The following is a 26785-nucleotide window of genomic DNA, read 5'->3' on the forward strand; positions in this document are numbered from 1 at the left end:
CACACCAGTCCGGAACCCACGGGACCAGCATGAGGAGGACTACAACCATGCCCACTCACGTACCCGTGTAGTCATAGAACAGGCATTCGGCCTACTGAAGACTCGTTTCCGCTGCCTCAGCAGGTCTGGCGGGGCACTCCTGTACCGCCATGTGAAGGTTGCAAAGATGGTCATGGCATGTGTCATGCTCCACAACATGTGCGTACGTAGAAATGTGCCCATGCCCCCTGACGCAGAACTGCAAGCACCTGAAGATGGTCATGATGAGGGTGGGGATGTGGCAGCACCTCAAGGAGTCTGCGAGGCACAGGAGGGCCGTGACATTCGTCAGCATCTCATAGATGCATGCTTCTAGCACTCACGCCTGGTGGCTGATACATGGACACGGGACTCGTGGCACTGTGTGTGTCTGGAACATGCACAATATGGACTGTACGCCTATAATGGCCTCGTACACAAAGATCAATGTCCACACATCTCATTGGATGATCGTGCATTGTTTATGGCATATGTGATATCATGTTAAACACCCTATCGACCCGCCACCCAAGTGAGCCCAACACACCCCCTCCACCCTCCTACCTCCCCCCCGAACACCAGTGTCCAAAGATGCTCATTGTCAGTGGGCAGTCGCTATTGCAAGCCCCCTCTCCGGGTATCAGGGGCACCCCTGCCTGTGGAGCGCAGGTTCCTCCCAGATCTACGTTGGGGGCTGCCCTGGACGGAACTTGCAACGGATGATGTCTCTGCCTGCTCACGTCCATGCATGTCCCTAAGGGTTTGTGAGAGCTCAGTGAGCACACGGAGCACTGCGGCAAGTTCGGCACATACGTCTTTGGACGTCGCATGCAGTTCCCCCCTCAGGCTCTCGGTGCTTCTCTCCATTTGTACTCTCAGGCTCTCGGTGCTTCTCTCCATTTCTACTCTCAGGCTCTCGGTGCTACTCTCCATTTGTGCCCTTAGTGTCTCTGTACTTCTCTCCATTTCTGCCCTAAGTGTCTCAGTTGATGTTTCTATGTCTGCCTTAGTGCCCCCACATTCATCGGCATGGTCCTTGAGGAGCGTGGCCAGTTGCTGCTGTTGCACGATTACCTGGTCGAGGGACTGTTGCCTCTGCTGGGCCATGGCCATTTGCGGTGGTGTCACAGAGTGGCTGGTCACCTCATGTTGCCTTGCCACAGGGCTTGTGGGGGATGGCCAGTCGTCGTCTTGTGGGTGCCCCTGCGTGGTATCCTCATGGTGTACGGGATGGAACAGACAGGGGGATTGAGACAGGTCATGGATGGATCTAACTTCGACATCCCCGTTTTCTGTGTCGGAGCATGCTGCCATTAATGCAGTGTCACCTATGGTGCTGCTGCCACCAGAAGCAGTGCCTACTGTGGCATCCATTGGGGGGACCTGTGGTGGTGCTGTTGTGGGCATGCTGGCTGCTGGGGTGCCTGTTGGAGTTCCCTCCTCTGTGCTGCCACTTGATTTGTGCTGCTTCCGTGTCTTGATGCGTGCAGCTGAGGTGGAGGGTCTTTGGCCGTTGGTCTTGGCCCTCTTTGCAGGTGTGCTGGTAGGGGTGTCCTGGAGCTCGTCGTTTGGATCGGACCCTGTGGTGGAGTAAAGGAGGGCGAGCGTTATTAATGGGTCTGTGGGAATTGGAATGGCAATGTATCACATGCATTGGGGTGGTACCTGAGGGTGATTTGGGTCGGGGCCTTGGAGGTGGTTTCATTTGTGTGTGGAGTGAGGGTGCAGTTGTTTTGCAGCCTGCAGTTAGGGTGTGCCTGCTGCACGTGTAGAGGGTGTTTTTAGGATTTTTAATTATTTATGTATTTGATGTGAGTTTTAAAGTGTGCTATCAGGCCTATGTATGTGGACGTTCTCCTGGACATGTGTTACTGTTGCACTATGTGGACACGTGGTACTTCACATGATTGTACATTGTGGTTTTGGCATTGTTTTATTTGGGACACCTACCTGATTCTTCGGATGTCTGCACTCCTTTCTCCATCCCTCCGACTCCCTCTATGCTCTCCATTCCAATGGTGGAGGCACAGATTTCTTCCCAGGGGGTCAACTTGATGGGTGATTCCGATCCTCCCCCTGTAGCTGTGGCAATGTTGCGGTTGGCAGAAAGTATGCTACGGACGCGTATCCGCAGGTCGTCCCATCGCTTTCTGCATTGCTGTGGGTTGCGGGGTGCGGTCCCCACCGCACTTACCCGCTGTGCCACCAGGGCCCATATGGCCTTCTTGTTCGCAAGTGCCGTCCTGGTCATTTGCGTGGAGAAGACGGCGGCAGCATTCTCCTGGAGGGTCTCTGTGAGCACGGTGAGTTCCTCACGGGAGAAGTGGACCTGCCGCTTGCGGTCGCACGCTTTCTTCGCTACTTTTCCCATTTTTCTTGGTTTCACTAGGGTGGATGACGGGTTGGGATGTGTCTCAGGGTAGTGTTTTTAATGGTTGTGTGGAATTTGTGGTTTTATAGGTGTACGGCGTGATGTTTCCCGTTCCGGGACCATGCTTTTACTTCCGTTTCCGTATATTTACGGTCACCGTACTTTCCGGTTGGCGCTCACTGCGGTTTCCGCTAAGATGGGTGGCGGTATTGCACCTAGGGCGCCGTACGGCGGCGGTGTGGGCCGTTTTGGGGTCATTTCCGCCATCGTGGACTTTGCACTTCCGCCATGGCGTGGTGCTCGTGCCCGATGGGTCGGAATGAGCCGCACTTTGCTCCGTCGTGCAATGGCGGAAACGCTATTTACGCTATGGCAGTCCGGTCGGTTGATTTCCGCCAGGGTCGTAATGAGGGCCAATGTATTTCTTTTTGAGGGTTCTTTCTACCATCAAGTTAGGGGCACTGCCATGGGCAGTACCTTTGCACCATCGTATGCTAATCTTACCATGGGGTGGTGGGAGGCTACTTTCCTGTCTGAGCTACTTTTAGCTAGTTTTTCTACACAAGTTATTGGTTGGTGGCGGTATATCGATGATATTTTTATCATTTGGAAGGGAAATGAGAACGAGTGGGCACATTTTGTGAACAGCATTAACACCAATGTCGTGAATTTGAGATTCACTGAATGCCACAGCTTCACCCATATTGTATATTTGGATGTGAATGTAAGATTGGACAATTCAGGCATCCATACTTCCCTGCACAAAAAACCCACCAATACTGGCCTGCCACTCCATGCAACGAGTTGTCATCCACTCTCCTGTAAAAACAGTATCCCTCATGGAGAATTCATTCGCTTTCGGCGTAACTGCACGGATATTAAGGAATTTGATCACTGTTGCAGGGTGGCTGCAGCCGACTTCTTACATCAGGGTTACCAAAAAAAGATCATTGAGTTGGCCTTTTTTAAAGCACGGTCACTCTCAAGAGAAATGTTACTACATGGCTCTGCTAGCAGGAGAAAAAATAAGGATCAGGATGAACCTCGCCTTATTATTACATTTAATAAGGCCTCATATGATGTTCGTAAGATTATTGTAAAACACTGGCACATCCTCAGGCTGGATAAAGACCTTGGTCCACTTCTTCCCAAATGCCCCACATTAACTTATAAGCAGGCACCCTCATTAAAGGACAGACTGGTTTCTAGTTATTTGCCCCCTATCCAGACTAATTCCATCAGGACCAGTTGGCTACCTGCCTTACCTAAGGGTTTCACTAAGTGCCAAAAATGCAAAGTCTGCCCTCATGCAACCATCTGTAAATCTTTTGCACATCCTGTCACTGGCAAAGAATTTAAGCTGAAACATTTTATTAATTGTGAGACCCCGTTTGTGGTTTATGTTCTAGCTTGCCCCTGCCGTAAATGGTATGTGGGATCTACGACTTGTGTTCTTAAGCTCCGCATTTTACAGCATCTTAGAGCCATCAAAAACCTTGATCCCACGTATCCCATGGCCAAACATTTTAGGCAGGAACATGACAGTGATGTCTGTTTACTTACATTTTTCGCTGTCGCTCATGTACCGATCGACCCATGGGGAGGTGATCGCACTTTAAAACTGAGACAGCTTGAAACCAGGTTTATTCTGGATTTTGACTCTAAGTATCCCAATGGGCACAATGTTGACGAGGAGTTATATACTTTTGTGGGAACTTAATCATTTTAATTATTTAGTTCCTTTTTGCACTTGCACACATCTTTTCCTTCTCTCCTGCCCTATGTTATTTAATCTTGACCTTCTGCCATAGGTATACTGCTTTTTGCTTCTCCTTTTTTCTGTGTTTACTTATTTACAAAAATGTTTATTGACCTGGCCTGGACTTGTCTATTTATTTAATGTTTGTTTTAAAAAAAAAATTTGTTTCTAATCTTTATCATTTACATTATCCAACTTTTTTCATTGTTTAGTTGGTGAACTTTGGCTGTCTTGCCCCATTTTCTCTTCTGTGGTTAGGGGGTTTGAATTCTGTGAGTACATGTTTGTATCTGTACCCTGAAACTCTAGTGGTTGATACTGCTCCTCTACTATATAATTGCCTGTACCTTTTTTCATAATAAGCTCAAATATTATGCCATGCACTTGCACTTTATGATTACCTAACCTTCTTCAACTAGGCTATGCTGCGAGAGAGTTACGTTTATTACCTCATGCTTTTGCACTTTATATAGCAGTATGCTACATGCTTTCATCTTAAAGGTTGCATTCACTCATTTCATAATCTTTCAATAAATAGTGCACTTGCACTTTATGTTTATTCCACCTTTTCAACTGGGCCATGTTGCTATTGTGACAGGTTTACCATCTACTGCACTTGCACTTTATATTGCATTTTACTACATGTTTTATTATTGAGACTGTATTCAATAGATTATTTTTTAAATCCTCAATGATATGCTTATGTTAACCTGGTTGACTAGGCTACCTGGTTAGAATGATATGCCCATGGCCTAATGCACTTGCACTTTATATTGTAGTTTGCTATATGTTTTTATCTGGAAGGTTGCATATAGGTTTGTCCGAGCTGTGTTCTTATCATGTACTATATATTATATACTACCATGGTTAGCGAAGATATGCACTTGCATTTCATACTTCTATATTTTTGTATTCATATTTGCTAGCTATTGGCACTATTAGCCTCTAAGCTTCCAGAGGAAGATACTTGTACTTTATGTCACAGCTGCGGTTTTTATATGAATTTTAATTCTTGCCTATTTGTACTAATTTCTGTATAGCAAGTGTTATTGACAATCATTATATTGCCTGCTCCTTCCATTTATTTACTTTACATTTCCACATTTTCTACGTGGGCTTTTAATGTGCTTTGCATTTTACTGTTGTGTCTAAACTTGCACTCTCTATGGTTAATGCAGCCCTTGACTACATTCCAAAATGGCTGCCATGGTATCATGCAAGTCTGTGAGCTGAGGTTTGTTGGCAACATGGAAGAAGGACTAATCTGCAATATCTACCTTCATTTTTTACACATCCTCCTAACGTGATCAAGCGCTCAGGGAAGCGCGAAACGCGTCGCTAAGGATACTGCCTAGGCGTCCTGTATTGCCTGTTGTGTGTTTTTGCCTTGTATTTTTTACCTCCTATTAAACTCAGTTTTTTCCTCCTAATTGGATTCGAGTTTTTCTCATTTTTCTGGGATTTAAAGACCTCATGCATGGAGTGCAGGTTTTTTCTATCCTCCATGTGCTAACATATATATATATATATATATATATATATATATATATATATATATATATATATATATAAACACACCTATGTCAAGTACATAAATGGCCTATAACTAGCCTTTTATCATTCTTACTACCGATACTGGTCATTATGTGTCTTATTTTTGCCTGTCGGAGTCCAATGGCTTCATGTGTGGGTGGGGCTGGGGACAGGGGAGTCAAGGGTATTCCCCTAAGCGGCCCGGCAAAATCACCACAATAGGCTCTACTGGGATGATGACCTCCTCTACAGTGAACCTACTGAGTCTACCCCAGGAGACTACAGGAGACTGGTAGTGCCCCAGGAGGTGAGACAAAAGTCCCTACAGTTGGCACATGAGATCCCTCTGGCTGGCCACTTGAGTTTCAAGAGGACCAAAGAGAGGCTACCTCTGTACTTCTACTGGCCCAAGAAGGGTGATGATGTAGGGTTCTGTAGGAGCTGCCACACTTGTCAGACTTCTGGCAAGAGTGGGCCCAAGAATGTGACACATTTAGTGCCCCTCCATGTGGTGGGAGTCCCTTTTGAGAGGGTGGGGATTGACATGGTTGGTCCCCTAGACCCTCCAACTTCCTCAGGCAACCAATTTATATTGGTTTAGGTAGGCCATGCTTACATATATCCTGAGGCCATACCTATGAGAACTGTTACTGCTCAGGCAGTGGCTAAGGCCGTCCTTGGTATTTTTACCAGGGTGGGTTTTTCTAATGAAGTCATCTCGGACAGGAGATAAAACTTTATGTCCCACTATACATGCAGACCATGTGGAAAAACTGTGGAATGACTTACACGTTCTCAACAGCCTACCATCCCCAAGCCAATGGATTGGTGGAGAGGTTTAACCGTACCATGAAGAGCATGATAGGTGCTTTAGAAGAACCCCTTAGAAGAAAGTAGGACCTTCTATTGCCATGCCTTCTCTTTGCTTATAGAGAAGTCACTCAAGAAGGGGTGGGTTTTAGCCCTTTGAACTTCTTTATGGTCATCCAGTCAGAGGTCATTTGGCCCTGATTAAGGAAGGGTTGGAGAGTGCTCCTTCCCTACAGCCAGTGAGAGTCACTGACTATGTGCTAGGCTTCAGGAGGAGGAGGAGGATGGCACTGATGTATGATGACAGAAGCTTCAGAAAACCTGAATGCTGGTCAGGATCTGGTTAAGCATTGGCACGACCAGAAGGCCAACATGGTGGAGTTCACTTCAGACCAGTTAGTATTGGTTATGGTGCCTTCAAGACAGAGGGCCTTACATGAACAGTGGATTGGACATTTTAAGGTTGTAGGCAAGCTTGAAGAGCTCCATTATTTAGTGGACTTGGGCAACTCCAAGGAGGCCCCTAGGGTCTATCAAACTAAACGTCTGAAGTTTTATGTTTCCAGACCAGAACTAGGAGCTTTGTTTCTAGCCTCTGATCAAGAGGAGGGGGAGAGTGAGCCTCTCCCTGATCTCAAGGGACAACTTTCTGATGAGACAATTGAAGGTGTGAAACTCTGCAGCAACAGCAGGAGTGCAAGGCTCTCTTAAATCAGTTTGCCTCTCTGTTTTCACTGACACTAGGCTGGACCCCTTGGGGCCAACATGATATTCTCACTGGTGACAGTCTCCCTGTCAAAAGCAGGGGCTATAGAATGCCAGATCTCATTTAAAGGAGGAGGTCAAGAAGATGCTTGACCTTGCGGTTATTGAGCCATCTACCAGTCCATGGGCTAGTCCAGTTGTACTAGTACCAAAGGCAGGAACCAAAAAGTTGAGATTCCGCGTGGACTATAGAGCTCTTAATGCAGCCACCACGACTGATGCCCATCCTTTACCAAGGTCCGATGAGCTGGTGGACAAACTTGGTTCAGCCAAGTTCATCAGCACATTTGACTTGACCTCAGGCTATTGTAAAATAGCACTGACAGACCATGCCAAGGTGAAAACTGCATTTTCCACCCCAGGAGGCTTATACCAGTTTAAGGTTATGCCGTTTGGACTCATGAATGCACCTGCTACATTCCAAAGGATGGTGAATCAAGCTCTGAATGGGTTAGAGGACCTCTGCATGGCATACTTGGATGACATTGCAGTGTTCAGCCCCACTTCGGCAGAGCATCTTCACCACCTAGGATATGTTTTGCAGGCTTTGGAACAGGCCCATCTGACCATAAAGGCTAGTAAATTTCAAATTGGTCAGACTAAAGTGGTCTACCTTGGGCATGAGGTAGGAGGAGGTAGAAATAGGCCATTGCCTAGCAATGTACAAGCTGTACAAGACTGGGTCACCCCTACTACTCAGACCTAAGTAAGAGCCTTTCTAGGTCTCACTGGGTACTACAGGAATTTCATAGAGATCTATGGGACCATAGCTTCTCCCTTAAATGTCATCTCCTCACCCAAATTTCCCACGGTCAGGTGGAATGAGGATTGTGTGGAATGTATTGACCCACTCCGCTATCTTATGCAGCATTACTCTGCTACTTGTGGCGCAAGAAACTGCAACAACAGCGGCAAAACTCTGGTGTGCACCAAAAACCATGTGTTTTAAACGCACAAAAAGATGGATGCACAACCGGCCACCCATGGTGCATGAGTGGTGGAATAGAGCACACACTGCAGAAAATGTGCCATTGGACTCCATGACCAGCAAACAAAGTGCAGAGAGATGCAGCACTTTGCAAATGAAACTCCAAAATGTGCCTACAAATGACATTTGCTTTGTTGCTAAAAACTTCAAAATGCCTATAACACAACACTTCTCAACATTCAAAATCTTGCTTGCCGCTAAAATTCATGTAATCTAATTAAGCGTGGCGAATAAGTCCTAAAGTGTAAAGAGTAAAACATTTCCTCAGACAAACTGGATTGTCTGTAAACTGACAGCCCCTGTCAAAATCTGTGTGCAGTACCCTGGGCTACCTGTGAATGACAGCTGTCAGATGAGCTCCTGATGAAACTTCAAAGTATTTGAACTGAAAGTCTGCCGGATTAGCAAACATAAAAGAATTGTTGCTAAAAGGAATTCAGATCTTAGCTGTGTTTTTGATCCCACAGATTTAAAGCTAAGTGTCTTGTGTTGAGAGTCGTGAAGATATAGAAGACCTCTGTCCCCAAGTGCCGCACAGGGAGAATCACTAAATCACTCCCTGTGCAACCTTTGCGGCCACAGGTGGAGATAATCCGAAGCCGGAACCGAAGTATTAGGAACCCCAAGGCAGCTGTGGAAAAAGGCAATGATTAGATACCAAGCAGTCAGGACACTACATACAATAATCCGAATACAGTCAGTTTTACCGGGGATCTGATGAAAGGGATGGAAAACCTGAACGGGAGGATGGTTCCGGGACTCACGTAGGCAAAAGACCCACCCTGCGGGATAGGTCTAGATGTACCTCGCCAGTCTCCACCTGGAGAGTGTATTGAAGAGGGCCCCAGGTAATCAGGTGGAAGCCACCAACTGGAGAGTTGGATTCCCCGTGTAGAGGTGCAATCAGGGAGGCCCAACAGAGATCCGTTGCAGACGAAGGTCTGAAGCCAGGAAGAGCAGTCTACACCAAAGGGATAAACAAGAACGAGATCCAGAGGAAGTCCGTAGTTCAGTCTGGGGTCAGGAGCCGTGATGAGCAGAAAAGCTGATGTAGCCAAATCCAAACGTGATCCACAAGAAGTCCAGTAAACATAAGCCAAGTCCAAGGAAGCCAGGTAAGCAATACAGGTAAGAAAGTCAAACAGAGTACTCCTGGTAAACCAGCTGTGAAGCGTAGGATACCGGCACTGCACTGCTTAAATATCGTCCACTTCCTGGTCACATGATGTCAACCGGAGTCACGTGACCGCGAAACCGGGGCACGTGACCGTTTCCTCGGGTCACGTGATCGGGCCACAACAGCACGAGCGAGTGTGTTACTGCTCGAGCGGTGGCCTAATCTCCAAGGCAACTGCCAATGGAGGAACGGCCGCAATCGTGACTGCAGGGTGTATGGCGTTTGCTTGGCCAGCGCGCGAGCCAAACGGGGTTGCCTATGTGAGCCCCGGGAGACAGGTGAATGGGAGGGGTAGGACACTGGACTGGGTGTCGGGACAAGGTCGTAGGAACTACCCGAGGACATGACAGAGCCCCCCCTCAAAGGCCCACGACCCCGTGGGCAGGAAGGATGTTCCCTATGAAACCGGGAGATCAATCGAGGGGCATGGACATCCGAGGCGGGGACCCAGGTGCGTTCCTCCGGACCATAACCCAACCAGTCAACAAGGTACTGCAGGCGACCCCGAAGGAAACGGGACCCCAATATGCCCGAGACCTCGAAAACATCAGGTGCATCCAGGGACACGGGGGCAGGAGAAGGGCGAAGACGCGTCGAGGATGGGCAGGGCTTGAGGAGGGAGGTGTGAAACACAGGATGTACCCACCAAGAGGAGGGGAGAACCAGGCGATAGGACACCGGGTTGATGACATGGGAAACAACATAAGGACCCACAAAACGGGGCATGAGTTTGCGGCAGCCCTTCAAGTGGAGATGACGGGAGGACAGCCAAACCCGGGACCCAACGGGATACAACGGGGCCATGGTACGCCTAGCGTCTGCGGAGGCCTTCATGGATGCCTGTGCCTCCTGCAGATGAACGAGGACCTGGGTATGGAGGGCTGACATGTCTCGAACGCAGGCTACTGCTGCAGGGTTCTCGGTGGGAGAAATGTCGGGAATAGGGAGGACCCTGGGATGCTGGCCATACATGGCGTAAAATGGAGAGAGACCCGTGGAGGAGTGAGTAGCGTTGTTGTAGGCGAACTCAGCGTAATGTATGTTCTGTAACCAGGTTGATTGTTGTTGTAGCATCAAACAACGCAGATATTGTTCCAAGGACTGATTTGTTCTCTCGGTCTGGCCATCGGTTTCTGGGTGATAAGCGGAGGAGAACCAGGCATCGATACCCAGAAGAGCGGTCAATGCACGCCAAAAACGGGACGTGAACTGAGAGCCTCGATCGGACACCAGGACAGAGGGAAGGCCGTAGCGGCAGAAAACGTTGTCAAAGAATAACTTGGCCAAGGCAGGGGCAGACGGGATACCATGACAAGGGATGAATTGAGCCATCTTGGTGAAGACATCGACCACTACCCATATGGTGTCGTAACCCTGGATCTTGGGTAAATCGGTTACGAAATCCATGCTCAGGGTGTGCCAGGGTTTTGGTGGCACGGGTAAGGGTCGCAGTAGCCCCAATGGACGACCCCTACGATGTTTGCCCTGAGCACAGACTGAGCATGTGTTGACGTAACAGCCCACGTCGTGCCTCATGGACGGCCACCAACACCATCGTTTCAAGAGATACAAGGTGCGGGCCTGGCCCGGGTGACCATTGATCGGGGCGTCATGGGACCACTCTAGGGCTAGGTTTCTGGTGTCAGTGGTAGGGAGTACTAGACGATCCTGTACATATGGCAAACCGTTGTGATAGGTGGGATCCCATTCTGACAGCTGATCGGGGTGCCTTTGAACCTAGGAACGAATGTCTTCTAGTAGTGCCAGAGGGGGTGTGCATGTACAGACAACATGTCCCCGGGGTAAGAGTGTGTCGGGAAACACCGGTAACAAAACCCCCCCAGGGGAGCGAGACAAAGCGTCCGCCTTGCTATGTTCTGTACCAGAGCGGTGTTTAACCTGAAAGTCGAAAGCGGCGAAGAACAGATGCCACCTGACCTGTCTACTGTTTACACATTTCAAGGCTGCCAGGTCTTGCAGGTTCCTGTGATCTGTGTATACCGTAACCTTATGTTTGGCCCCCAACAGGTGGTGACGCCAAGTTCGGAAGGCGTCCATTACCGCCAGTAGCTCTTTTTCGGTTACGGTATAGTGGGATTCTGCGGGGCTGAACTTACGCGAATGGAAGGCCACAGGATGCAACCGCCCTGTAGTGGGACAAACCTGTGACAGAATCGCCCCTAACGCAAAGGAAGAGGCATCGGCCTCAACGACGTATGGTTGGTCGGGATCGGGGTGTTGGAGCACCGGGGCAGTGGTAAAAGCGTTCTTCAACGCCTCGAAGGCCTGCTGGTGTATCTCCTGCCATTCAAAAGGAACAAGAGGACTGGTAAGGGACGTAAGAGGCGACACGAGAGAAGAGAACCCAGAGATAAAGCGCCGATAGAAATTGGCGAAACCCAGGAAAGATTGCAAAGTCTTTAGGGTCTTTGGTGTTGGCCAATCGAGGATAGCTCGAACCTTGGCATGATTCATGGCCAGACCACCAGGCGTGATGTTAAACCCCAGAAACTCCACGTTAGACACATGGAACAGACATTTTTCGGGTTTGATAAAAAATGAATGTTCTTGCAGTCGGGACAATACTTCTCGTACGTGTTGTATGTGTTCTTCCAGGGTGTGAGAGAAGACGAGAATATCATCAAGATACACCACCACAAACGTGTCTAATATGTCCGAGAAGATGTCGTTCATGAAATGTTGGAAGGTGGCAGGGGGGTTGCACAGGCCGAAGGGCATGACCGTATACTCAAAAAGGCCATATCGCGTACAGAAGGCGGTCTTCCATTCGTCACCCTTTCGGATGCGGACGAGGTTATATGCCCCCCGCAAATCCAGCTTGGTATAAATGGAGGCGTGGGTTAACCGGTCCAGGAGGGGAGAGATGAGTGGAATCGGATAACGGTTCTTCACCGTGACGGCGTTAAGCCGACGGTAATCCACACAGGGACGAAGGTCGCCTTCTTTTTTGGGCACGAAGAATATGGGACTGGCTGCAGCCGACTTGGAAGGACGAATGTGACCCAAACGCAGCGCCTTATCAATGTACTCCTTAAGAGTCAGGTCTTCCGATAGGGACAAAGAATAGATGCGGCCTGAAGGTACCAAGGCCCCAGGCACAAGGTCGATTGGACAGTCATAGGAGCGGTGAGGAGGGAGTACTTCAGAGGAGCCCTGATCGAATAGCAAAGTGTAATCCTGATAAGCCACAGGGATGGGAGCGGTGACTAAACCCACTATGTGTGAGGCAGGGGGAATGTCGTCGCCCAGTATCGTGAGTTGGGCGACAGCACCGAGTGCTAATGCTGGTGTGTCTGTTTCACTGTCCACGGGGAGGCAGTAGTTCTGACAGAGTTCAGACTCGAAATGGACGTGTCCCGTTCCCCAATCTATATGCGGGTTATGTTCTCGTAACCAGGGTATGCCTACTATGACGCCGAACTGAGGCGTGGATATCAGATCGAAATGGAGGATTTCCCTATGGACTGACAGGATAGTGAGGACGAGGGGGGTGGTCTGTTGCTTAATGGGACCAGAAGCGAGTTCCGTCCCATCAACTGCTTGAACCGGTTCGGGTCGGGGTTTATTGATCAGGGGTAGGTTCAATGTCCGAGCCAGAGCGATATCAATATAGTTCCCGGAGGCCCCGGAATCGATAATGATCCGCACGGGAATGGAGTGGTGGATAATCCCAGGGGCAGGCTGTATGGTGGCATCTACCTGAATGGGCCTGATCTGACCAAATGATGGAACGATCTTCGGGGAAGGGCATGGAGAACTCGATCCTACCCCCGTATCTAGGATCGAGCTGGATGAAAAACCTGCTTCTTGGGTCTGGGTCTCCGGGGACACTCCTTCACAAAATGCCCCCCTAAGACGCAATAAAAGCAGGCGTTCTCAGCCCTTCTGCGCTCCCTCTCTCTCTCGAGGTGATGGGACTCCTAACACCTCCTATTTGCATCGGCTCACCGGTGGCTTCAGAGGACGACGACGGAATAGCAGAGCTGGCCGTTTGGGAAAACCCGGCCTCAGCCCTGCGTTCGGAGCGTTGTGCGTCTACTTGGAGAGCCAGGTCCACCAGGGCCGGGAACTGGACTGGCAGAGACGGTACCATAGCCAAGGCGTCTTTCATAGGGCTGCTTAGTCCTCTATAGAATACCACCGATCTCTTACTTTCAGGCCAGGAGGTCTCTGCTGCCAGTTGGTTAAATCTTGTGATGTATTCAATAAGAGAGCCCTTCCCCTGGGACAGGTCCAGTAGTTCTAGATCATGGGATTGTGCTTTATACCTGGTGTCGAACACTCGGGACATTTCCAATACTAGCTGATCGAAATCATAGAGGGCAGGATGGTTGGTTTCTAACAGCGGGTTTGCCCAAGCAGCAGCCGTGCCGGCTAGGTGAGAGAGAGTGAATGCCGCCTTGGTGGTAGGATCCGGAAAAACAAGGGGTCGACACAAGAAGTGCAACTTACACTGGTTAAGGAAAGTCCTAAACCTTCTTGGGTCCCCATGGAACTTTTCTGGGGCAGCCAAAGGAAAGGGAGAAGGCAAAACCACCGGAACAGGAGCCGAGGGAGTCGGGATTGGGTGTACAAGGGGTATCGATGCTGGAGGGGCGTCTCCGAGCTCCGGGTCCAAGGGTAAGGGGTGTTGGGTGCTTTGTAACAGGTCAAGACGCTGATGGACCGCGGTATTAGCCGCCACCATATCGGCTCGTAGTAACGTGATTGCTTGGATGACAGCAGCCAGGGGGTCTTCGGCGGCACCCTCCATATCTTGCACGACAAGGCTTCACAGTCTGTCTTGTGTTGAGGGTCGTGAAGATATAGAAGACCTCTGTCCCCAAGTGCCGCACAGGGAGAATCACTAAATCACTCCCTGTGCAACCTTTGCGGCCACAGGTGGAGATAATCCGAAGCCGGAACCGAAGTATTAGGAACCCCAAGGCAGCTGTGGAAAAAGGCAATGATTAGATACCAAGCAGTCAGGACACTACATACAATAATCCGAATACAGTCAGTCTTACCGGGGATCTGATGAAAGGGATGGAAAACCTGAACGGGAGGATGGTTCCGGGACTCACGTAGGCAAAAGACCCACCCTGCGGGATAGGTCTAGATGTACCTCGCCAGTCTCCACCTGGAGAGTATATTGAAGAGGGCCCCAGGTAATCAGGTGGAAGCCACCAACTGGAGAGTTGGATTCCCCGTGTAGAGGTGCAATCAGGGAGGCCCAACAGAGATCCGTTGCAGACGAAGGTCTGAAGCCAGGAAGAGCAGTCTACACCAAAGGGATAAACAAGAATGAGATCCAGAGGAAGTCCGTAGTTCAGTCCGGGATCAGGAGCCGTGATGAGCAGAAAAGCCGATGTAGCCAAATCCAAACGTGATCCACAAGAAGTCCAGTAAACATAAGCCAAGTCCAAGGAAGCCAGGTAAGCAATACAGGTAAGAAAGTCAAACAGAGTACTCCTGGTAAACCAGCTGTGAAGCGTAGGATACCGGCACTGCACTGCTTAAATATCGTCCACTTCCTGGTCACATGATGTCAACCGGAGTCACGTGACCGCGAAACCGGGGCACGTGACCGTTTCCTCGGGTCACGTGATCGGGCCACAACAGCACGAGCGAGTGTGTTACTGCTCGAGCGGTGGCCTAATCTCCAAGGCAACTGCCAATGGAGGAACGGCCGCAATCGTGACTGCAGGGTGTATGGCGTTTGCTTGGCCAGCGCGCGAGCCAAACGGGGTTGCCTACGTGAGCCCCGGGAGACAGGTGAATGGGAGGGGTAGGACACTGGACTGGGTGTCGGGACAAGGTCGTAGGAACTACCCGAGGACATGACACTAAGAAAGTAATGTATTTATGTGATTTGATGCAACAAGTTTGGTTTCTGTTGGAATTTAATTAAGAATAAATTAGCCTGGCTGAGCTGCAACCCTTTGGAAGTGGAAAAACAGGTTTCTCCCAAGGGGAGGGAAAATCCTCTCAGCAGAAACTCACTGGTAGATGATAATTGTGGGTTAGGACAGACTCTTGTCTACAGAAAGAGAATGAACAATAGCAGATTCTTCAGCCCAGGAAACAGAGGTGTGAAAGGGGTCGCAAACTGCTCCTGGAAGGAACTCCCCAAGGGAGGGGGCTGCTTCTGGACTGCAGGGAGAGACTAAGGGGCGGACCATTTGCTTTTAAGTATAAACAATGAAAAATTTTGAGAGACTCATAACTTGTTATTCAAAGTGATGAAAAATATAAAAAGGACAGAGTTGTTAGTCTAATTTTGGCCACACGTTTTAAGAGGCGGTAGAACTGTCTAACATATTCTGGACAGGAATGGCAATATATTTGGTTTTATGTGAACTGTGTTAATGCTAAAATTGTGAAAATGTACACACACATCCCTATGGTAAACACACACATTTGTGGAAATTTGCAGAAAGTTTGGAAATTGTGTTCATGGTGAAAAGGCCAAAATTCTGTAGAAAGATGAAAAAAGATCACACATCTGCGGGATTTTGAGGAATAGCTACTACATAAAATATGGAATCTTTGTGTGTGATTTGTGTGGAGGTGACTAATATAGAAATATGTATTTAGGATAAAATCCGATATTGAGACCAATGGATAAAGGGAGGTTTCTAAGGACTGTAAAGCAAACCATAAAATATGACATCATCCGGCCTTGATCCAATCACTCAGATGCAAGGCAGAGATGAGGTTTTGATCCAATCCCAGCTCAAGGGGGAAAGCTTAGCTAAGCCAGCCCAAACACCCATTTTGTGATGTCATTTGAGAGGATAAATAGAGACAGCTGACAACACATAGGAACTCACTGATCCACTCACTTTCCTGATTCCGGTGAAGCACTCTGATCCAGCAATCTACATCCAGCTTTAACATCCTTCGAGATCCAGATGCCAAGACTCTTGCCAGCAGTAGAGAACTATTGATTTCCAGCAAGGCCAAATTTCTCAAACTTATTTTTACAACCCAGTGAAGCGCTGTGGTGTGGGAAGGCCTTTTGAACTAGTATTCTGAAACTCTCTGGCTTGCTACCACAAGGCTTGCCTGATAAACTCAGTGCAAAACAGTGCGATTGTCCCGTTATAGCAAAAATCGCGCAAGGAAAAGTTTGCCGCAATTTGAATTTCTGAAAGGTTTTACACGTGTGAATTAGCTTTAAATTGCTTTCCATTTTGACTTTAAGATTTCCAATGTAATCTATTGACTAACTCAATGTTTGTGATTGTGTGTAACTGTACAAAGCGGCTCCCATAGGAATTTATAACAATTTAAGCATTTTTGACCATATTTGGTGTTTTTGCTCAGACAATTCCAAAGACAATTTCAAAGCCAAGCTGACTGCTGAAAAGTCAATTCCGTTTTTCTCTTGTGTTTGAAGGGGGAAGGTGGGAGTGATATTCTGTTTGATTTGTGCTCTTCCTGAATACCTGCTCTCTCCGCACATCTATTTATTTGCCTATTGAGGGGTTGAGGGGGGTTGCAGGCGGAACCCCTAACCATAATGCCATCTGTTCTAAACCAATCCAAAAGTATTCTTTTCTGTGTTGCATTGTTTTTGTGCTCATTACTTGATTCCTAGTGTATTAAAGATATTATTCAGTGTTCTGTCACCCCATTGGTGATTGTTGTTTACCTATTAAAATATATTGTGATTTGAATTCTAAATACATAAATATTTAACTTTGCAAACTAGCGTGATTTCTGGTTCAGTGTGACCGGGGGGGTCTCAGGAGAAGTGTGTGATATGAGTTGTATATCGTTAAGAATATTGAATTTACAGATAAAAATAAATAAGGCTTTCATTTACGCACTACATGCTGGGAGTGACTTGGGTGTATACCGGATTGAAATCACTTACAGCTTGGGGGCTCGAGTCTGGGATCCTGAATTTGACATACCGCTCGTGACAGTCTAACACAGCGTGCTAGCCAGTGGGGTACATACACCTTGCTGGGTTACCATACTGTGCTACACTGTGTAAGCACCCCTCAAAAGAAATACTCAAAGCAATTGGGCCTGATCGCAAAAGTAAAAGAACCCTGAGATAAATCAGAAGCTAATTAATATTTACAGAATGGCGATCCCAGTGGAAATTAATATTGCTTGGGAACACCTACTGCACATATTGTTTGTCAGGGGTTAATGGCCAGAACAGGATGAACAGGTATGGCTGCGGGAAATAAAACAGCATATCACTGAAATCAACCTTGACACCTGGCAGGACAAGGATCCTTTACATCAAGCACTTAACGAGCTGTACATGGCCCCAAAAATAAAAGAGGAGCAGTGTAAAATTGCCAAAATAGCGGCCTACCTGTACCTCCACATAGGAGTCATACAGGAGAAGCACACAGACTATATAGATTTGACAAAGAGGCAAGGGGAAGCACTGCAGAAAATCCAGGGCAATCTGGACTATGCAGAGCAAAGGCTCCAGGATAGCAAAGAATCTGAAACAGAGGCTAGGCAGTATGCCACCAAACTCCAAGAAGATCTGGCTCTCTTACTGCAAAAGAATGCAGAGCAAGATGCCCAGGTACAGACACTGCAAAAAGAGTGTCAGGAAAGGTTGGACTCTCTACAATAGAGTCAACAAAAGCTGGCACAGCAATTTACTTTTAACAGAGCATGCGCAGAACAGATAGTCACTTTAGAGAACCACCTAGAATCCATGAAAGAGGAAAATAATAAATTAATTATTACAGACATCCATTTGCAAGGGGAATTTGATGAGGAACGCCAGAAAGCTGGTGCATACAAAACATAGAGGGACGACCTGGCTGAGCAGAGGGGCACTGTAAGTCAGGAGAGGGACGCCTTAGGCCAGGAAGTCAGCCATTTAAAAACAAAGTTGGAGGAAAGTAAGCTGGCCCTTCAGGAGTTTGGGGAAATCAAAACTGTTTATGAAAAGCTGTTACAGCACACCAGGTGGGTGGAGGATGCTTTGGCAAAGAACAATCTGACAAATAAGGACCAAACTCAGGAGGTGAGTCGCCTGCAGCAAAAATTGGCCCAACATTCCCAATTCAGGCAGGAAGCACAGAGAGACAATGCGGCTCTGACAGGCTCCAGAAACAGATAGCCATGCAAGACCAAATCATAGAGACCAGTAAGGCCTTAATAGAAGAGAAAAAGGGTCAGATTTTGGCATGTTATCAGGGAACAGGGGCTGAAAGAGATGAGGTAAGATGGGAAAGAGAAACCCCTGAGCATAACCTCAGGACCCCTGGCTTCAGGGACTTTAATCCCTTCAGTTCCATGGACTCTGCCACCCTCATGTCCACTGGTTCATATGAACCAAGGGCCACAGGGATGGTAGACTTCAACACAATGGGAAATATGGGATTGACAGATCAGCGCCTCCCATAAATGGATGGGTTGGCATCTATGTACAGGTTCCCAAATATTAGGGCCAGCCTCTCTGATCAGGGAGACTCCAGCGAGGGGAGAATCAGAGAACTGGATCCTCAAAAATATCACCTACCAAGAGATCAGTCAGTCAAATTTGGTGGGGAATTCCATGAAACTATGCACACAAAGAGCATTTTAAAAACCTCTTCCCAGCTAGGGCAGTGGGGGGAGGGGGTACTCAGCCAATCCTGGGAGCAAGGGAGAGTCGGAAGACTCTTCTGAGCGCCACAGGTTTCAAGAGACTAGGCCCCCAAATTCTGCCAGCCATTCCTAAGCTCGCAGAATCAGGGAGAGCCTAGAGGATCAGACAGCCACCTCTGGTAGCAGTGCCTCTGAGTCAGAGGATGAGTGGACAAGGGTGACCCAAACTAAAAAGACAACAAAATTAAGAGGGCCCTACTGAAAGATCCCTGAAGCAAATCAAGGCTTTTAGGAGCGTCATAACGCCCTACCATAAAAATGCCAAATATTCAGTTTGGGAGCACCTCGAATTGTATGATCAAATGATGGAGATTTTCCACCTGAAGGACAGCCAAAGTTGTATTCAGTATGTCAAGAGGACATTTTCACCTGAATACTCCAGCTTCATTGCGGGCTGGAGGATCAGAACCACTCAACATGGTCCACCTATAGGGCGGCCATCTCAAAGCATTTCTCAATACACAGAAACCCTCAAGAGGCCCGCATGCCAGCCTGCAATCTGCAGTGTGGGGAAGACCAGGCCCCACAAGAATTTGTCCAAGAGCTGAAACGTGCCTTTGCGCAGACCACCAGGATGGTGCGCATAGATAGCAGGCAGTTCATCAATACCTTCTTTCATGCACTCCCTAAATACATTATGACCCAGCTGGTGAGGGACTTTCATGAGAAAAGATCACTAGACTGGGTCATTGAACAAGCAACTCGCATTTACGAAGTGCAGAAACCAGTAGAGAATAAAAGTGCTAATAAAAGCCCAAAACCAACCAACACCCCTGCTGCTGCTAAGGTGGCAGAGGTGAAGGTTGCCCCCATTTTAGATCTGGAGATGGGGGGGCCTAAAAACATTCCTGCGCAAAATCCTACTAACCAAAGACCCAGAACGCCCTTGGGCCAATCCCAAACCGGGAGTCAGGCAGGTAACCTCACAAATGGGACCCCTAAGTCCCCTGACTACATCAGCCCCCGTTACAAGGGCAATAGACCCATCTTGGGCTATGTGTGGACTCCCCCAGCCCAAGGGGGGGATCCAACGAGGAAGCTGCCAACCCAGGAAACTTCCCTCCTAACTTTTCCCAGGAGGGCAGTAATCCCCCAAATGCCGTGTTGAGTTTCTTTCCCCAGTACCACCCAAACCTCAACCCCGAAAAAACCCCTTTTTTTCCCCACTTTCCTGAGCCCAGACAGCCCAATCCGGGAGAGGGGAGGCCAAGGGTGGAGGGGTACCAAAACTATCCCAACCAAGGGTATTATGGGAGAAGGGACAGTTACCCTTCCCGTGATCAACCTAGGGCAGACCAGAGAACCCCGTACCAGCCAGAGCGGGTGTCCCAACTGGAGCGCCAGGTCCAGAACTTGGTACAGGATCTGGGTCGCATGGTGAGGGTGCAGCAATATCCTCAAATGAACATGGCGATTCAGAACTCCTCAAATCAAGGGTCTGGTGCTCCAGAGCAATGATGGGGAGAGAACCCTGAAATCCCACCGGTTCCCAGGGAGGAGGCACAGGGGGAAGGGGGTTGTAAGGCCTTAGAGGAAGCTTCCTTCCCCATGTGTGAAAAGACCCTGAAAACCCAGGACCCAGAACCAGAATCTCCTGCCCCCGTAAGTCTGCAACCCAAGGAACAGAGGGCGGGTAGGAGAAAAAAAGAGCCTAAAAAGGCCCATTTTGTGGAGGAGGTTCGAATCTTCCAATTTGAAGGAGAGGGGTCCTCAGAGGATTCTGGGAAAAGGATCTGCTCCTTCAGAGATGGGAGAACTCCTCCCAAAGAAAAATGGGTCCCAAGAGATCCTGATCAAGACTGGGTAGATGTGGGGACCGAGTTAAAACCGCCCATCATTGAGACCCAGAATGACCAGCTAGAAAATCACCTTGTTCGACCAATTCTGGGGACTGCCTCCAAAAAGGGGGGGGGCAGCCCAGAATCAGAACCAGGGGAACCCAAAACTCCCCCCATATTCAACTGTCACCTTTTTCTCACAGGTTCCCATGATCCCAAACAAAATCCTGCCCCAACTACCCCTCTGTCAGAATCCAGAGCAAAGAAACTAACCCACCAATTGGCCCAAAAAGCACATTATCTTTACCCCCTTGAGGAAAAGGAGGGAAGATTTTATGCCCCGGTCCAAATACAGGGGCAATGTACATTTTTGGCACTGGTGGACACTGGATCCCAAGCCACCCTTCTGTCAAAAAGGGCCTTTGATCAGCTGAATTCGGGACGGGGGAGAAATACCAAAGCCCTCTCACCCCTCTTCCTGGACAATTTCAGAACTTCGATGCAAATGAAATTCCTGCCGGGGACTGCGGATTTAGACATTAAAATTGGGCGACACAAGGTGAAGCACCCGGTCATAGTTGTGACTCCAGAGGGCACACCATGCTTACTAGGGAATGACATCCTGCGTAGATTGTCTCCCCTCATAGATTGTGTAAATAAGGTCCTCTGGACCAAGACTAACCGACCAATAAAATTAAAACATAGAGTCAGCCATGTTAGTTTAAATGGCACATGCCACATGGTTGAACAAAAACCTGACCAAATTGAATTCGATCTCCAAAACAACCAAATCCCTGACGTGACAGTAATTGCAGTGGGACAACAAACTGGTGAAGGGAAGTCCTCTCAAATTCTGAAAATCAACCTTCCAGTCTCAAGTGGCATTCCACACTGGAAGGGAATACTCTGAAATTCTATACAAATTCACAATCAGAAAATCCCACTCATATAGTCCAACATGATGAGAAATCAGCTCAAAGCTTGGCTGACATTCAGAAAATTGGAGAACAGTTGTTCATCCCTATTCAGTTAAATGAGGGGAAGGACTCTGTTCTCGCCCGAGTGTGCGTGAACAACGTTATGAGCTTCATCAGCGAGGCCATGTTCCAAAAACTCCCAAAAGATCCAGCCATTCCCACATTTAAATTGATAGACAAATAGGAAATGGACCTGGAAACACCCAATTCCAAACATATCCTGCCTAGCAGGTGTATGCTCAAAATTTCCATAGGTAACAAGAGCATAGTCCATAATTGTTGGGTCGTGCGAGAGGTCCCTGCTGCATTTTATTTAGGCAGTGACATTCTCAATCGCTTTGCCATTAGTTTGGACCTAATAAACTTCAAAGCCTGGTCCTCATTAGCGGGTAATCCCATGGACTTTGATGACCCAGAGAAAGCATTTCGGTCAGCTCAACTGCTGCCATATGCAGTTGAAATTCAGATTGGAGAGGAAGTCACCATCCCAGAACTGACCCGACAATTCTCACTGGAAGTAAAAATTAAGAGAGGACAGAAACTGAAAAATCCCGACGCCTATGTTCATCTCAATGCCCATTTCCAACAGCAAGGGTTGGGGTTAAACCCAACACCACTAGTCAATACAGAACACAACACCATTCCAATAGAGGTGGATAACAGCGACCTTAGGAGTATCACTCTGGGCGCAGGCACCATTATTGGAATGGCGGTTGATGACTGACATTTTTCCATAGATTTAGGTAACAAACTGGTAGGACCAATCCCCAATGACTGTTTTGACAGTGATGGCGACAATGACAACGCCAGACAGGATCTTCACCTGGCATGGGGGAATTTCCTGGTCTACTCTTCGTGCCCTTATGGTAAGGAAGATGTGACCTGTGACTTCAGGAGGGATGAGGTGATCTTTCAAGTCCACCAGGACTGCCTTCCCCACCTGAAGCCATCAGTCCAAGTCAGTACTTTCACAAGGGACTTCTCCGCCCAGCTGGAGGAGGCAGCTGAGATAGCCAAACTAGAAGTCTTTCCGGACTTCCAGCAGATGGTTGAAGAGAGAGTCAATCTAGCTAATGCCTGTGAGACTCTGGAGCAAAAGCAAAAATTGTAACAAGTTTTCTTAGATTGTCAAGATCTCTTTGCGGTGGACTCATATGACTGGTCGCACCGACATCCACACAACAACAATTCCCACGGACCCTGGCATGACTCCAGTGTTTGTGAAGCAATATCGCTTGCCTCTCGCATCAATGGAGTCCCTTACAGAAATAATTAAGAACCTCGAGTCCCGTGGGATAATTCGTCCAGTCCACAGCACCTTAAATAATCCGGTGCTGGGGATTTTGAAACCAAACGGCCAGTGGACACTCTGTGCTGACCTAAAGGAGCTCAACAAATGGGTCCATACTTCCCGATGGCCTCTTCCCTACATTGATCAAGGGGTGGCCCAGATCCAGGGGTCAAAGGTATACACTGCCATTGACCTGACCAATGGGTACTGGACTGTACCTGTCAGTCGGGAGGACCAATACAAGCTGGCCTTTACCTTTGGGGGGCAGCAGTACACTTAGACCCGGACTCCCTTCGGATACATCAACTCCGGCAATGAATTTAACATCTTTCTGCATAAGGCCATGTCCGACTTGGATGAAAGGAGTAACCTGGCCTATGTAGATGATGTTCTAATCAAAAGCTCAGCTGTGGAGGAACACATAGCGGAGATCCGTTATGTTCTAACTTAGTTGAGGGCTGCCGGAGCAAAACTCTCTTTCCAAAAGGCACAGTGGTGCAGGACCCGTGTCAATTTCTTGGGGCATGAGATAAACCTGAGGGTCTCTGGACACAGGAAAAGAAAGTAGAAGCGCTCCAGAAAATAAAAGACCCCACAACTCTGCTGGAACTAAGGAGCCTCCTTGGACTGACTAATTACAACAGAAAGTTCATTGAGGATTATGCAGAGATCACGAGACCCCTGATCCATCAGCTGAAGGGGGGGTTAAGTGGGAGGGGGAGTCCAGAACAAGCCGAGGCAGTAAGACAACTCAAAAGAAGCCTCTCACAAGCGCCTTGCCTAGCTTACCCTGTCAAAAACAAGGAGTTCTTCTTGGAGAGAGGGTTCTCAAATATGTGCTTGACAGTATTATATCAAAAGCATGACAAGGTCAAGAAAGCAATCTCCTATGCGAGTAAGACTTTATCCTCTGTGGAGGAAACATTCAATGATTGTGAGAAGGCACTCCTGGCAACGGTGTGGTCATTGAAGAATTACCGCCCGTTTATCCAGGGGGAACACATCATAGTGGAGACTCCACACCAGCCTCTGTAATATCTTCAAAGTGACAGAATCCTGGCCGGAAATGTGAGTAATTCCCGAATTAATTCCTGGATTCTGTCAATGCAAAGCTTTCCTGTGGAGGTCAGATATGGCCAAAACAAGAAGAGTCCCCGACTTGCAAGATTGTGCCAGAGAAAACTGTCTCGAGGACGAAAGTCATAAAATCAAGGACAACATGGAGGCATTCCTTAATTCCCCACACAAAGTCTATGAAGAAGACAAGTGTGAGGGAATGCCCACTGTCTATGTGGATGGGAGCTCCTACCATGTTGACAACAACGGGTAAAAGGAACTTGTGGCTGGCGTAGGTAATGCATGGGTGAATGATGCCCCCGAACCCACCGCTGGGTACAAAATCGGTCCCCGAAGTAGTCAAGTGGCAGAGCTGATGGCTGTGCATCAAGCCACCCTCACTGCTGTCCAATACCAACTCCACGAACTGGCCATAATCACTGATTCAGATTATGTACAGAACGGGTTGGTGGAGCCCCTGGTAAATTGGAAAACCAGAGGCATGCTATGTGCTAATAATAAACCATTAAAACATGGAAAATTAATACAAAATATTGATGATCTGGTCACCTCGAATGGGATGACCATCTACTGGAAAACGATTAAGGGTCATTCGAAAGTAGAGGGACCAGACACAACTGGAAATGACCTAGCTGATCAGCTGGCCAAAACCGGAGCCATCCAAGGGGATCTACTTGAGATTGAGTCCCTGTTGGGGGAAATCCAGGTCACTGTTATCACTAGGTCACTAGGTCCCAGACAAATGCTCACAATGAACTTCCAACTGCACAATGGAGTAAGGAGACCCCAGATGCTGATTTGATTAAGGCTCAAAAAGGGTATCCAATAATTGGCAAGTTTTATCAACACATTGAGGACCCTGAGAACTTTCCCCTGGTGGATACCGATTACCTTGGGAAAGAGGACCTCAGAGTGTTGATGAAATGTCCAAAAATTTTCCGAATCCAGGACGGTTTGTTGGTGAGGAGATCCATATCCGGCCATGACCAGTGGGTGGTCCCTACCTCATTCCGAAGCCTGATGCTAAGTCACGCCCATGATGCGGCCACAGCCGATCATCGGGAGTTTCATATGACATTAGAAATCTTGCAAGAGGTTGCATACTGGCCACACATGGGGCAGGACCTTGACCAATACTTGAAGGGGTGTCTTTTGTGTGCACAATTTCAGCCAATATCACTCACACACTGTGCTCCCCTCCAAAAGAGGGGGATGACACCGCCTTGGTCGATTTTCAAGTCGATTTTATCAGGCATGTGATTCGCTCCTCTAGGGGGAACAAGTACATGTTGACCATAACATGCTTGTTTACTAAATGGGTGGAATGTCTCCCGGCCCCAAATTGCAAGGCAGAAACAGCAGTTGCCCTGATGATCAACCACATCTTGTTGCATTTTGGACTACCTCAAATGATTGAGTCAGACCGATGTAGCCACTTCACTAGCGAAGTGATGACAAAGATGTGGGAGATACTTGGGGTCAAAAGGAAACTACACATTGCCTACCGGAAGTCCTCTAGTGGTGGAGTTAAGAGGTACAATAAAACTATTGTGAGCATATTAAAAAAGTTTGTGGCAGATTCTGGGCCAAGTTGGGACATTCGATTACCCCTTGTCCTGATGGCCATCAGATCTACCCCTTCTTCTGCAACAAAAATGTCTCCATTTGAGCTGATGACTGGACGAAGGATGGTGCTACCCCAGCATCTGCTCTACAGAACCCAAGAGCAGACCTTGATAAATGCCTCCACAACTCATGAGTATGTCGAGAATCTGAGAAAACACCTTCAACATGCTTTTGCCTATGCTCAGCAGAATCTAGAAAGATCTGCAGACAGTATGAAGACCCACTATGACCTGAAGACAACTAAAAAGGAATATCAAGTAGGAGACCGGGTCTACTTGTACAATTTCCAAAGGAACCAAGCCAAAAAGCGCAAATTCCTCCCAACTTGGCAGGGTCCTTTTGAAATTGTGGACGGAATCTCACCAGTCGCCTACAGAATCTGCATCCCCAATGGCAGTTTGACAGAAGGGGAAGACAAGTGAGTCCACATAAACCAACTAAAAAGTTGCCACCCCAGGCATACTTTGTGGCAGATAGAAGGGCTTACCGGAAACCCAGAGGGGGAAATTCTGGACGCCTAGAGAATTTAGAATATCTTGATTGATTACACCTAAGAAAATGCTTTTCGGAAAATGCACCAGCAGAATGTAGACCTGCAAGCGAATGTTGAAAGATTAGAAAAGGAGGTGGTGGCTGAAAAACAGATTGTGCTGTTGCAGCGACTCCAAATGGAATTGTATCATGATAAGGCAGATTAATATCAAGCAGTAGCTGAGCGAGCAGCAGTGAGAGTTGCCCGGTATGAATATCGGAAAAGAGGGAGAAGGGTGAACTCGTAGAAAGTGGCAACGGCAATTGCCTCTGCATGAATGGATTGGGACACCAAAAGATGGGACGGAGATGTATTTGATAGCACCAGTACCGATAGTGGTTCTGAGCCAGAGACTGTTCCCAAACCAGATCCCGGCCAGAAAGAGGTAACGGTTAAACCAGTAGTGCGTAGAAGGATGGGTCGTCATCAAATGGTTCGGGGAGGAGG

Source organism: Ambystoma mexicanum, chromosome 11 (assembly GCF_040938575.1).
Source record: "Ambystoma mexicanum isolate Mex_15411 chromosome 11, UKY_AmexF1_1, whole genome shotgun sequence".
Classification (NCBI taxonomy): domain Eukaryota; kingdom Metazoa; phylum Chordata; class Amphibia; order Caudata; family Ambystomatidae; genus Ambystoma; species Ambystoma mexicanum.